The 14,217-nt window shown below is 45.4% G+C and overlaps 1 protein-coding gene across 1 annotated transcript in view; it reads right to left on the reverse strand.

Moving 5' to 3' along the window:
• Positions 1–14,217, reverse strand: part of LOC122799703 (A disintegrin and metalloproteinase with thrombospondin motifs 2-like) — a 2,689,413-nt gene that overhangs the window by 645,538 nt on the left and 2,029,658 nt on the right. The gene's annotated exons all lie outside the window — the stretch shown is intronic.

The raw sequence follows: 14,217 nt of genomic DNA on the forward strand, positions 1-14,217 counted from the left end.
TGGGCTATCAGTCACAGATGGCTTCGTATGCTCTTTGGAGGTGGCCTGGCAGTTGGACATCTTTCCCTCCCTATTTCCTACCAGGTGCTCCTCTGCGTATTGTGTTATTTCCACACACCTTGCTTATTGTCCACTATCTGACAATATATGTCCATTCACTGCCATTCCCACCTTTTGTGTGTATCCCACTCATGTCTGTATGTCTATGCTTTATGTTATCTGTTATTTTTTGCCTACCACTGCTGCCTTTCTTTATCTATCATCATATCCATTCCCAAACCATACCTGTCTACCTACCCCAACAACCTTTTTTCTTTCTGTATTAAAATGTGGCCTTTACCATGCAAAAAAGACTGCCTTGTACTTCCCCACCTGTTACACCTTATGATTACCCTTGTCCTTCCCCACCTGTTACACGTTATGATTACCCTTGTCCTTCCCCACCTGTTACACCGTATGATTACCCTTGTCCTTCCCCACCTGTTACACCATACGATTACCCTTGTCCTTCCCCACCTGTTACACCTTATGATTACCCTTGACCTTCCCCACCTGTTACACCTTATGATTACCCTTGTCCTTCCCCACCTGTTACACCGTATGATTACCCTTGTCGTTCTCCACCTGTTACACCATATGATTACCCTTCCCCTTCCCCACATGTCACACCGTATGATTACCCTTGTCCTTCCCCACCTGTTACACCGTATGATTACCCTTGTCGTTCTCCACCTGTTACACCATATGATTACCCTTCCCCTTCCCCACATGTCACACCGTATGATTACCCTTGTCCTTCCCCACCTGTTACACCATATGATTACCCTTGTCCTTCCCCACCTGTTACACCGTATGATTACCCTTGTCCTTCCCCACCTGTTACACCGTATGATTACCCTTGTCCTTCCCCACCTGTTACACCATATGATTACTCTTGTCCTTCCCCACTGTATGATTACCCTTGTCCTTCCCCACCTGTTACACCGTATGATTACCCTTGTCCTTCCCCACCTGTTACACCATACGCTTACCCTTGTCCTTCCCCACCTGTTACACCGTATGATTACCCTTGTCCTTCCCCACCTGTTACACCATATGATTACCCTTGTCCTTCCCCACCTGTTACACCTTATGATTAGCCTTGTCCTTCCCCACCTGTTACACCATATGATTACCCTTGTCCTTCCCCACCTGTTACATCCTATGATTACCCTTGTCCTTCCCCACCTGTTACACCATATGATTACCCTTGTCCTTCCCCACCTGTTACACTATATGATTACCCTTGTCCTTCCCCACCTGTTACACCATATGATTACCCTTGTCCTTCCCCACCTGTTACACCGTATGATTACCCTTGTCCTTCCCCACCTGTTACACCGTATGATTACCCTTGTCCTTCCCCACCTGTTACACCTTATGATTACCCTTGTCCGTCCCCACCGTATGATTACCCTTGTCCTTCCTCACCTGTTACACCATATGATTACCCTTGTCCTTCCCCACCTGTTACACTGTATGATTACCCTTGTCCTTCCGCACCTGTTACACCATATGATTACCTTTGTCCTTCCCCACCTGTTACACCGTATGATTACCCTTGTCCTTCCCCACCTGTTACACCGTATGATTACCCTTGTCCTTCCCCACATGTCACACCGTATGATTACCCTTGTCCTTCCCCACCTGTTACACTGTATGATTACCCTTGTCCTTCCCCATCTGTTACACCTTATGATTACCCTTGTCCTTCCCCACCTGTTACACCTTATGATTACCCTTGTCCTTCGGCACCTGTTACATCGTATGATTACCCTTGTCCTTCCCCACCTGTTACACCTTATGATTACCCTTGTCGTTCCCCACCTGTTACACCGCATGATTACCCTTGTCGTTCCCCACCTGTTACACCGTATGATTACCCTTGTCCTTCCCCACCTGTTACACCGTATGATTACCCTCGTCCTTTCCCACCTGTTACAGCGTATGATTACCCTTGTCCTTCCCCACCTGTTACACCGTATGATTACCCTTGTCCTTCCCCACCTGTTACACCGTATGATTACCCTTGTCCTTCCCCACCTGTTACACCGTATGATTACCCTTGTCCTTTCCCACCTGTTACAGCGTATGATTACCCTTGTCCTTCCCCACCTGTTACACCGTATGATTACCCTTGTCCTTCCCCACCTGTTACACTGTATGATTACCCTTGTCGTTCCCCACCTGTTACACCATATGATTACCCTTGTCGTTCCCCACCTGTTACAGCGTATGATTACCCTTGTCCTTCCCCACCTGTTACACCGTATGATTACCCTTGTCCTTCCCCACCTGTTACACCGTATGATTACCCTTGTCCTTCCCCACCTGTTACACCGTATGATTACCCTTGTCCTTCCCCACCTGTTACACCGTATGATTACCCTTGTCCTTCCCCACCTGTTACACCGTATGATTACCCTTGTCCTTCCCCACCTGTTACACCGTATGATTACCATTGTCGTTCCCCACCTGTTACACCGTAGGATTACCCTTGTCGTTCCCCACCTGTTACACCATATGATTACCCTTGTCCTTCCCCACCTGTTACACCATATGATTACCCTTGTCCTTCCCCACATGTTACACCGTATGATTACCCTTGTCCTTCCCCACATGTTACACTGTATGATTACCCTTGTCCTTCCCCACCTGTTACACCGTATGATTACCCTTGTCGTTCCCCACCTGTTACACCTTATGATTACCCTTGTCGTTCCCCACCTGTTACACCATATGATTACCCTTGTCGTTCCCCACCTGTTACACCGTATGATTACCCTTGTCCTTCCCCACCTGTTACACCGTATGATTACTGTTGTCCTTCCCCACTTGTTACACCTTATGATTACCCTTGTCCTTCCCCACCATATGATTACCCTTGTCTTTCCCCACCTGTTACACCGTATGATTACCCTTGTCCTTCCCCACCTGTTACACCGTATGATTACCCTTGTCCTTCCACACATGTTACGCCGTATGATTACCCTTGTCCTTCCCCATCTGTTACACCATATGATTACCCTTGTCCTTCCCCACCTGTTACACCATATGATTACCCTTGTCCTTCCCCACCTGTTACACCGTATGATTACCCTTGTCGTTCCCCACCTGTTACACCATATGATTACCCTTGTCGTTCCCCACCTGTTACACCGTATGATTACCCTTGTCCTTCCCCACCTGTTACACCGTATGATTACTGTTGTCCTTCCCCACTTGTTACACCATATGATTACCCTTGTCCTTCCCCACCTGTTACACCGTATGATTACCCTTGTCGTTCCCCACCTGTTACACCATATGATTACCCTTGTCGTTCCCCACCTGTTACACCGTATGATTACCCTTGTCCTTCCCCACCTGTTACACCATATGATTACCCTTGTCCTTCCCCACCTGTTACACCGTATGATTACCCTTGTCGTTCCCCACCTGTTACACCATATGATTACCCTTGTCGTTCCCCACCTGTTACACCGTATGATTACCCTTGTTGTTCCCCACCTGTTACACCTTAAGATTACCCTTGTCCTTCCCCACCTGTTACACCGTTTGATTACCCTTGTCCTTCCCCACCTGTTACACCGTATGATTACCCTTGTCCTTCCCCATCTGTTACACCATATGATTACCCTTGTCCTTCCCCACCTGTTACACCATATGAATACCCTTGTCCTTCCCCACCTGTTACACCGTATGATTACCCTTGTCCTTCCCCACCTGTTACACCATATGATTACCCTTGTCGTTCCGCACCTGTTACACCATATGATTACCCTTGTCGTTCCCCACCTGTTACACCTTATGATTACCCTTGTCCTTCCCCACCTATTACACCGTATGATTACCCTTGTCGTGCCCCACCTGTTACACTGTATGATTACCCTTGTCCTTCCCCACCTGTTACACCGTATGATTACCCTTGTCCTTCCCCACCTGTTACACCGTATGATTACCCTTGTCCTTCCCCACCTGTTACACCTTATGATTACCCTTGTCGTTCCCCATCTGTTACACCTTATGATTACCCTTGTCGTTCCCCACCTGTTACACCTTATGATTACCCTTGTCGTTCCCCACCTGTTACACCGTATGATTACCCTTGTCCTTCCCCACCTGTTACACCTTATGATTACCCTTGTCGTTCCCCACCTGTTACATCATATGACTACCCTTGTCGTTCCCCACTTGTTACACCATATGATTACCCTTGTCGTTCCCCACCTGTTACACTGTATGATTACCCTTGTCCTTCTCCACCTGTTACACCATATGATTACCCTTGTCCTTCCCAACCTGTTACACCATATGATTACCCTTGTCGTTCCCCACCTGTTACACCATATGATTACCCTTGTCGTTCCCCACCTGTTACACTGTATGATTACCCTTGTCGTTCCCCACCTGTTACACCATATGATTACCCTTGTCCTTCCCAACCTGTTACACCATATGATTACCCTTGTCGTTCCCCACCTGTTACACCATATGATTACCCTTGTCCTTCCCCACATGTTACGCCGTATGATTACCCTTGTCCTTCCCCACATGTTACGCCGTATGATTACCCTTGTCCTTCCCCACCTGTTACACCTTATGATTAGCCTTGTCCTTCCCCACCTGTTACACCGTATGATTACCCTTGTCCTTCCCCACCTGTTACACCTTATGATTACCCTTGTCCTTCCCCACCTGTTACACCGTATGATTACCCTTGTCCTTCCCCACCTGTTACACCGTATGATTACCCTTGTCCTTCCCCACCTGTTACACCATACGATTACCCTTGTCCTTCCCCACCTGTTACACCGTATGATTACCCTTGTCCTTCCCCACCTGTTACACCGTATGATTACCCTTGTCCTTCCGCACCTGTTACACCGTATGATTACCTTTGTCCTTCCCCACCTGTTACACCATATGATTACCCTTGTCCTTCCCCACATGTTACACCATATGATTACCGTTGTCCTTCCCCACTTGTTACACCTTATGATTACCCTTGTCCTTCCCCACCTGTTACACCTTATGATCACCCTTGTCGTTCCCCACCTGTTACACCTTATGATTACCCTTGTCGTTCCCCACCTGTTACACCGTATGATTACCCTTGTAATTCTCCACCTGTTACACCGTATGATTACCCTTATCCTTCCCCACATGTTACGCCGTATGATTACCCTTGTCCTTCCCCACCTGTTACACCGTATGATTACCCTTGTCCTTCCCCACCTGTTACACCATATTATTACCCTTGTCATTCCCCACCTGTTACACCGTATGATTACCCTTGTCCTTCCCCACCTGTTACACCGTATGATTACCCTTGTCCTTCCCCACCTGTTACACCATACGATTACCCTTGTCCTTCCCCACCTGTTACACCGTATGATTACCCTTGTCCTTCCGCACCTGTTACACCGTATGATTACCTTTGTCCTTCCCCACCTGTTACACCGTATGATTACCCTTGTCCTTCCCCACCTGTTACACCATACGATTACCCTTGTCCTTCCCCACCTGTTACACCGTATGATTACCCTTGTCCTTCCGCACCTGTTACACCGTATGATTACCTTTGTCCTTCCCCACCTGTTACACCGTATGATTACCCTTGTCCTTCCCCACCTGTTACACCGTATGATTACCCTTGTCCTTCCGCACCTGTTACACCGTATGATTACCCTTGTCCTTCCGCACCTGTTACACCGTATGATTACCTTTGTCCTTCCCCACCTGTTACACCGTATGATTACCCTTGTTCTTCCCCACCTGTTACACCGTATGATTACCCTTGTCCTTCCGCACCTGTTACACCGTATGATTACCTTTGTCCTTCCCCACCTGTTACACCGTATGATTACCCTTGTCCTTCCCCACATGTTACACCGTATGATTACCCTTGTCGTTCCCCACCTGTTACACCATATGGTTACCCTTGTTGTTCCCCACCTGTTACACCGTATGATTACCCTTGTCCTTCCCCACATGTTACGCCGTATGATTACCCTTGTCCTTCCCCACCTGTTACACCATATGATTACCCTTGTCCTTCCCCACCTGTTACACCGTATGATTACCCTTGTCCTTCCCCACCTGTTACACCGTATGATTACCCTTGTCCTTCCCCACCTGTTACACCTTATGATCACCCTTGTCGTTCCCCACCTGTTACACCTTATGATTACCCTTGTCGTTCCCCACCTGTTACACCGTATGATTACCCTTGTAATTCTCCACCTGTTACACCGTATGATTACCCTTATCCTTCCCCACATGTTACGCCGTATGATTACCCTTGTCCTTCCCCACCTGTTACACCGTATGATTACCCTTGTCCTTCCCCACCTGTTACACCATATTATTACCCTTGTCATTCCCCACCTGTTGCACCGTATGATTACCCTTGTCATTCCCCACCTGTTACACCGTATGATTACCCTTGTCGTTCCCCACCTGTTACACCTTATGATCACCCTTGTCGTTCCCCACCTGTTACACCTTATGATTACCCTTGTCGTTCCCCACCTGTTACACCATATGATTACACTTGTCCTTCCCCCCCTGTTACACCTTATGATTACCCTTGTCCTTCCCCACCTGCTACACCATATGATTAACCTTGTACTTCCCCACCTGTTACACCTTATGATTACCCTTGTCGTTCCCCACCTGTTACACCATATGATTACCCTTGTCCTTCCCCACCTGTTACACCGTATGATTACCCTTGTCGTTCCCCACCTGTTACACCATATGATTACCCTTGTCCTTTCCCACCTGTTACACCTTATGATTACCCTTGTCCTTTCTCACCTGTTACACCGTATGATTACAAAAGGTAGCACATTGACTCAAACTCTGAAACATCAGAAGGTTGTAGGTTGTATTCCCACAGCAGGTGCTTGAAGTTATTTTTTAGTACGGACACTGCAGTGAAGCATGAGAATTTAGCTCCTGAGTGTGCAGTCCAGTAGATGAGCTAAACTATTTGTGTGTGAGTTGTCAGTAACTCAGGTGGATGTATGTTCAGTATGGAGAAAATCGATACATGTGCAGTAACAGAAACCTGGTTTAATGCTCCAGAGAGCACCCCAGCACTACCAGGCTACAACTCATACCATACATTTCAGCCACAGAATTTGGACTGAAATACAAAAGGCAGGGGCGTATCCATATTAATCTTGGATACCCACATCTTCAGGTTAGTGGCACAGCACGATGCTTCAGAGATCATCCACGTGCAACTAACAACGGGCAAAACTGCAATTCAAATTGTAGCTTGCTACAGATCACCCACCATGTCCCAGGACCCCTATTCCACATTTCTGGAAACACTGGGAAATATAAAGGTCCTACCAAACACCCTAATATTGGGTGATTTCAATTACCCAAACATTAACTGGGAGAACTATTCAAGTACTAACTCCCTTGCCCAACATTTCCTAGAATTTATAAACTCAAACGCCCTGGATCAACTGGTCAACACTCCCACCAGAGGTGACAACATATTGGACCTGGTCATCACCAACATGGGCGACTGGTGCTCCACACCGGAGGTCAACCCCTCACTGGTTAGATCTGACCATAAACAAATCACTTTGGATATCCACATTCCGCCCCCACCCCCGGACAAGGAAACCACCCTGAAAAACTTTTCAAAAGCAAACTTCACGTTATTTAAGACCAAGGTGGAAAGTTTCAAAGCCCCCATGCTAAAGGATAATGCTGTCCAAGCTGCAAAATCCTTTACAAATGCATTCTACGGGCACCTGCAAGAATGCATGGATCGTGCTATCCCAAGCAAAACCAAAACTCACTCCTCCAAGAAAAGGAAACCAGTCTTGTGGACTCTTGCCATAAACAAGCTATACAAACATTGAGCAGCCTGCCTGCCCCTGTGGGAGTGGTTACTGCATTGAAACTGTAGTTTTATTGGCCATTTTGGGTCAATTCCAAACTCCTTCATCTTCCTCTCTTAAAACCTGATTGCCTCGTGGTTTTTGGCGTCCTTTCAGACTTGTTAGCTGTGGGTGAAGCACCCACCAAGAGGAGAAAACGCTGAGAGAAGAAAGGAGCCACTTTTGAGATTTTAAGTATTTTCTTCAGATTATTTTGCTAAGTTTTTTCTGCATAGCCGCCTACTTTGAGCATTTTCTGGCTTGTTAAACTTGATTTCTGCATTGGTAACTGTATTTAGAACACAACCTAGAGCTGTTTACTGAATTTCCTGTTTGCACTTATTTTTAAAATCGTTTTTTTCTTAAAACTTGCATTTTATCTGTCTCTGGCCTAGCACTCAAGTGTAGGGTCATTTACTGCACTGTTATAACTTGTTGAGACTTGTGAACCTCTGCTATCTTTAAAAAAAACAAAAAAACAAAAAAATCTTACTTTTTTCCCACTTTTCTGAGATTTAAAAAAGTTCAGTTACAGGCTTGCTGTTCTGAACTGTTTGTAAGTTTCTTGGAGGCCATTTTTTGCTTGGGCTAAAGGGAAGTCTCTGTGTTCATCAGTGGCAGTGATAAACATTGAGCGGCCTGCCTGCCCCTGTGGGAATGGTCACTGTCTTGAAACTGTAGTTTTATTGGCCATTTTGGGTCAATTCCAAACTCCTTCATCTTCCTCTCTTAAAACCCTCTTTTGCACGGTTTTGCGTGTTTTTGTGCATAGCGCAATAACGAGCAGCGCTGCCTAATTGGGTTTAAACTATTCCTGGCTCCACAAAGTCTGCTCTTCACTTTTTCCCTTAGAACTGCTCTGTCTCTCAAATTAAACACCATATTCTCATTCTAAGGCCCTTCACTGGTCCAAATAAGTAATCCTACAAGTTAGCACTATTAAACCATAAGCACTACTTACTCTTATACTCTCTACGATTACCTTGTCCCCTATTGGACCGTCTTAATTCAGTTCCCTATATTACTCTAGCATGTCCAAAGGTCAGTCAATGGTTTCCTCTCCAGCCCAGCTGGTGAATCTGGGAATTTTGAGGCAATGTTACAACTGTCTCATGTACACGGACAACCCTCTCCTCCTCCAAATAGGCTCAAATATATGTGAGAGATGCAACCATATAGCCAAACTGGAGGCTGAGCTCTCTCATCTCAAAACTGGTATAACCAGTCAGGAGGAGAAGGTAACCTCACACAACACAATTCCAGTATCATAGTCCCACCACATCAGCGAACCAAACACATAAATACCCTAAAACATACTCAGAGGCTCTAAATAAAAATCTACCTAAGCAACAGAGACCTCCAAAGCAGACATCCAAGCAAACGCCACCCCAAAACAAAACACGCACAACACATAGCCCACAAAGTCAGTGTGCCAAGCAGCCACAGCCCTTAAGGCTGAATAACGCACCCGATACTCTTGTAATAGGTGACTCTATTGTCAGACACACTGACGTCCCACTCACAAGGCTGAACATGGAGAAGGTCACAGTGAGCTGCCTGTCGGGCGCTAGGATCCGCCACATAACACAAGCACTCAGGTCACTCCAAAGCAAATACAAATATGACTCAGTCATTGTACATGCTGGTGTGAATGACCTGAGACGTACCTCCCTGGACTACATGAAAAGAGACATAGAGGAGCTCTCTGATCATGTAGCCCAGGCCGGTATGACCCTGACCTTGAGCAGCATCTTACCCTCACCTAGAATGATGCCACAGTACAAAGACAAAATGATCGATTTTAACAAATGGCTAAAATTTTGGTGTCATTCAAAGGGGATCCAGTGTCTATCAGCCTGGGATGACATGCTCGACAAGCCACGTTGCTTCGCTAGGGATGGCTTGCACCTGTCACCACTGGGCTTTCGGATACTGGCAAAGGCTCTGGCCACCCCCATAGTGCCTTTTTTAGGCAAGGCTCAAAAGTCAAACCCACCTCCACAGACAGCACAAGGTACAAGAAACTAAGGGTAATGCTGCTAAACGCCAGAAGTCTTAACCTCAAGATGCACGCACTCGAAGCTCTCCTCAGTATGGAGAACATCGATATCTGTGCAGTGACAGAAACCTGGTTCAAGGCTCCAGAGAGCACCCCAGCACTACCAGGTTATACCTCATATCATGCTTTTTGGCACCAAAACCCAGATCGAACCACAAAAGGAGAGGGAGTTTACATATTTATCAAGGATATCCACACTTCCAGGTTAGTGGCATTGCATGAAGTATCGGAGACCATCCATTTATTTTATTTATTTTATTTATTTATTTTACATTTGTTTACCGGGCTAGTCCAACTGGATATAAATCCGTTTTCAGCAGAGGTCCGGGGAGAAAAGCTCCACAATGGTTAATACGTTAATTCATTTCCATAATGAAAATACAATTTTGTAAAAGGTACGTAAGCAGGGAGAAAACAAAATACAAACAGAACAATTTAACAATAATGAAAGAAAACAGGAAGTAGAAAAGTAGAATTAATAAAGGTAAGCATACAGGGGGTGATAGAAAATATAGGATCTAGAGGTGAGAGAAAAGAGAGAACATTTAGTGAGCAAACATTAAGAAAAAAAGGCAGGGGATAAAGGATTTAGTCTGGTTTGGTACAAGGACATAGCCAATGAGTGTTAAAGTATTGTTTAAGGTTAGTTTTGAATTGGTGGGGAGAGGTAGCAAGTCTTAGGTTGTTTGGAAGGGCGTTCCATAGTTTTCCGATGGAATTGGCAAAAAGAGCATCACCTCCTGAATTATTGGATTTCGTTGTGTGAACCAGGACACTATTAGAGGATCGAAGACTATTTAGATTAGAGTAGGGGGTTAAAAGATTGTGAAGTGAGGGGGTTTTTTCTGGCTCTTTGATAATTTTATAAGCTTCAGTAAGTTGGTTAAACTTGAGAAGGTTGGGGAGTTATAACCAGCCTAGTTTTCTTAGGTTAACGCAATGATGAGTTCGATAAGGTTTCCCAGTTACAAATTTGGCAATATGGTTATAAGCTACAGATAGTTTATTGAGCTCAGTTTTTTTGAGGAAGGAAAGAACCGGAGAAGCGTAAAGTAGGGTGGAGAGAAGGTGAGTACGTGCTATGGTTAGTTTAGTATGGGGCGTGAGAAAGTTCTTAATTCTATACATGGAACCAAGTTTCTTGTTAACAGTTTTTATAGTTTGGCTAATGTGAATATCAAATTTGAGCTTGTGGTCAATTGTGACTCCTAGTAGTTTGGTGTTAGAAACAGGCTCAATGATGGTCCCATTTGTGGACCGAACGTGGAAGGCCGTATCATTAAAGAGTGTAGGATGTTGCCCTAAAGAAGAGGCTAGGGTGGGGAGAATTAGTAGTAGGTTAGTTTTTTCAGGTTTAGGATAAGTTTCCGTTCAGTGAACCATAATTCCACTGCAGTAAAGCAGTGTTGGGTGGCTTTCTGGAGGTTATTAAGAGAGAGATCAGAGCAAATCAACGTAGAGTCATCTGCATATTGAATGCAGGTGGCTTTGGGGATGGCTGAATGGAGATCATTTATAAATACCGAGAATAGAAGGGGGCCAAGTATGGAACCTTGGGGAACTCCTATTGTATTAGGTAGTAGGTGAGATAGTTTACTTTGCCACTGAACTGCCTGTTGTCTACCAGAGAGGTAAGCCTTGAACCAGTTTAGGGCAGGTCTATCAAGGTGAAGGTTTTCAAGAGTTTGTAGTAAGAGTTGATGATTGACCATGTCAAAGGCTTTTGACAGATCAAGAAATAGAGCAGAAGTAAATAGTTTGTTGTTACGGTTGCTGTTGATTGTATCAACAAAGGAAAGGAGGGCAGTAGTAGTACTATGATGGGGAAAGCCATGTTGAGTTTTGGATAAAAGATTATTTAAAGTGAGATAATGTAGGAGTTGTTTGTGAGCACATCTTTCCATTATTTTTGCTATAGGTGACAATATTGCTATCGGTCGGTAGTTAGAAGTTTCTGTGGAGGAACCACCCTTATGAAGAGGGATGACGTAGGATATTTTCCAAAGAGAGGGGATTTTGCCTTCGGTTATAGTCCTGTTAATTAAGATCGAAATGGGATAGGCTACTACATCTGATGCTATTTGTAAATATTCAGCAGGGAGTCGATCGGCCGATAGAGTGGATGGTTTAAGTTTTTTCAATAGGGTTCTAATATAGGAGGTGGATATTGGTTGAAGGTTAAAGGCAGGTGGAGCATGTGCAACTAACAGTATGCAAAACTGCTTTTCAGTTTATAGCATCCTACAGACCACCCTCTCAAAGTCAGGAATCCCACTCGGCTTTCCTGACAACATTGGAGAACATGAAGATCTCTCCGAACACCATTATATTGGGTGACTTCAACTACCCAAACATAGACTGGGAGCACTACTCAAGCCTCAGCACCTTAGCCCAAAGGTTCCTGGAAATTATAAACTCAAATGCTATGGAACAACTAGTCACCACTCCCACAAGAGGGGATAACATACTAGACCTGATCATTACCAACATGGGGACTCTATGCTCCATACCAGAAGTATATCCTTCATTGGTAAGATCAGACCATAAATTAATTTCACTGGATATCCACATCCCGACCCCACCCCCAGCCCAGAAAACCACAGTGAAAAACTTCTCAAAAGCGAACTTCTCACTTCTCAAAACTGAAGTGAAATCTTTCAAGGCCCCAGGGCCAGTGGAAACTACGGCCCAAACTGCAGAATCCTTTATAAACACATTCTATGGACAGCTCCAGGAATGCATGGATCAAGCTATCCCAAACAAAACCAAGACCCAATCATCCAAAGGCAGGTGTCCAGTCTGGTGGACCCCAGCCATAAATAGACTGTACAACAGAAGGAGGAAGATACTACATGATAGAGCAAAATCCCTAATAGGGAAGGCATCTCTGATCAGTACTAGCAAAAAATTACGATCCCTCATAAAATCCTCCAAGGCCAGCTTTGAGAGAAAAATTGCACAGGACACTAAAGACAATCATAAGGCTTTTTTCAGTTATGTTAAGAACCTGGGATGCAACTCCCAGACTTGTTCTGAGTTGATTCTAAATGACAAAAAATACACTGAACCCACAGACATCGCCAATATCCTGGCAGACAGGTTCAGTGCAAACTTCTCCACCCCTCCCCCACAAGAGGAAGTGTCTATCCCGGCAGGGGCTGCCTCCCAAACATCTCTGATGCTCAGGTGAAGGCTGCCCTCTCCAAAGCAAAAAACACTGCTTCCATGGGACCAGATGGCGTCCTGGGTTGCGTCCTACATGAACTCCAAGAAGAACTAATCCCTCAAATAAAACAGTTGTACAATCTCAGCCTCACTACAGGATATGTGCCCACAGAATGGCGTACAGCAACAGTGGTCCCACTCCACAAAGGTGGAGCCTCCACGGATCCTGGAAACTATCGCCCCATAAGCCTGACTAGCTTAGTCTGCAAGGCTATGGAGAGGATCATCATGGAGCTCATAAACAAAGACATTGGGGACCTACAGACACTAGATCCTGCCCAATTCGGCTTCGTCAAGGGCAGATCCTGCCTTTTGAACCTGGTTGACTTCTTTGAAACAGTCACCAAAGCCATAGATGAAGGGAAGATAGTCCACACAGCCTATCTAGACCTAGCAAAGGCATTTGACACAATACCCCACGCGGGCATCATAGATAAGCTATCCAGCTTAAATATAAACCCCTATGTCACAAGATGGGTCGCAAACTGGCTCAAAGACAGAACCCACAGAGTGAGAGTTGCTGGAGCCATGTCAGACTCGAAACTAGTCACAAGTGGTGTCCCACAAGGTTCTGTCCTGGGACCGCTCTTGTTCGGTATATACTTTTCCGAGGTACAGGCCAATGTGGGAGGACTATGGCTCACCAAGTTCGCAGATGACTGCAAACTGGGCGCCATAATCGACTCTCCAGCTGACACAAACATCCTTCAAAAAGGCCTCACAGAAACAGATAACTGGTGCCAGAGCCATGGTCTAAAGCTAAATGCCAAAAAGTGTATAGTCATACCCTTTGGCAAAAACAATGTGCCCACAAACTACCACATAGGCGGTAAACCATTAAGTACAGAGAAAGTAATTAGGGATCTGGGGACCCAAGTTGATAGCAATCTCTCCTTTGACAACCACATTGCCAAAGTGGTTAGAAAGACCTTCTACATGGCCCACCTCATCATGAAACGATTCACATCTAGATCAAGAGAGGTAATC

This window comes from Protopterus annectens, chromosome 4.part0 (genome assembly GCF_019279795.1).
Source record: "Protopterus annectens isolate FY-2018-M chromosome 4.part0, PAN1.0, whole genome shotgun sequence".
NCBI lineage: Eukaryota > Metazoa > Chordata > Ceratodontiformes > Protopteridae > Protopterus > Protopterus annectens.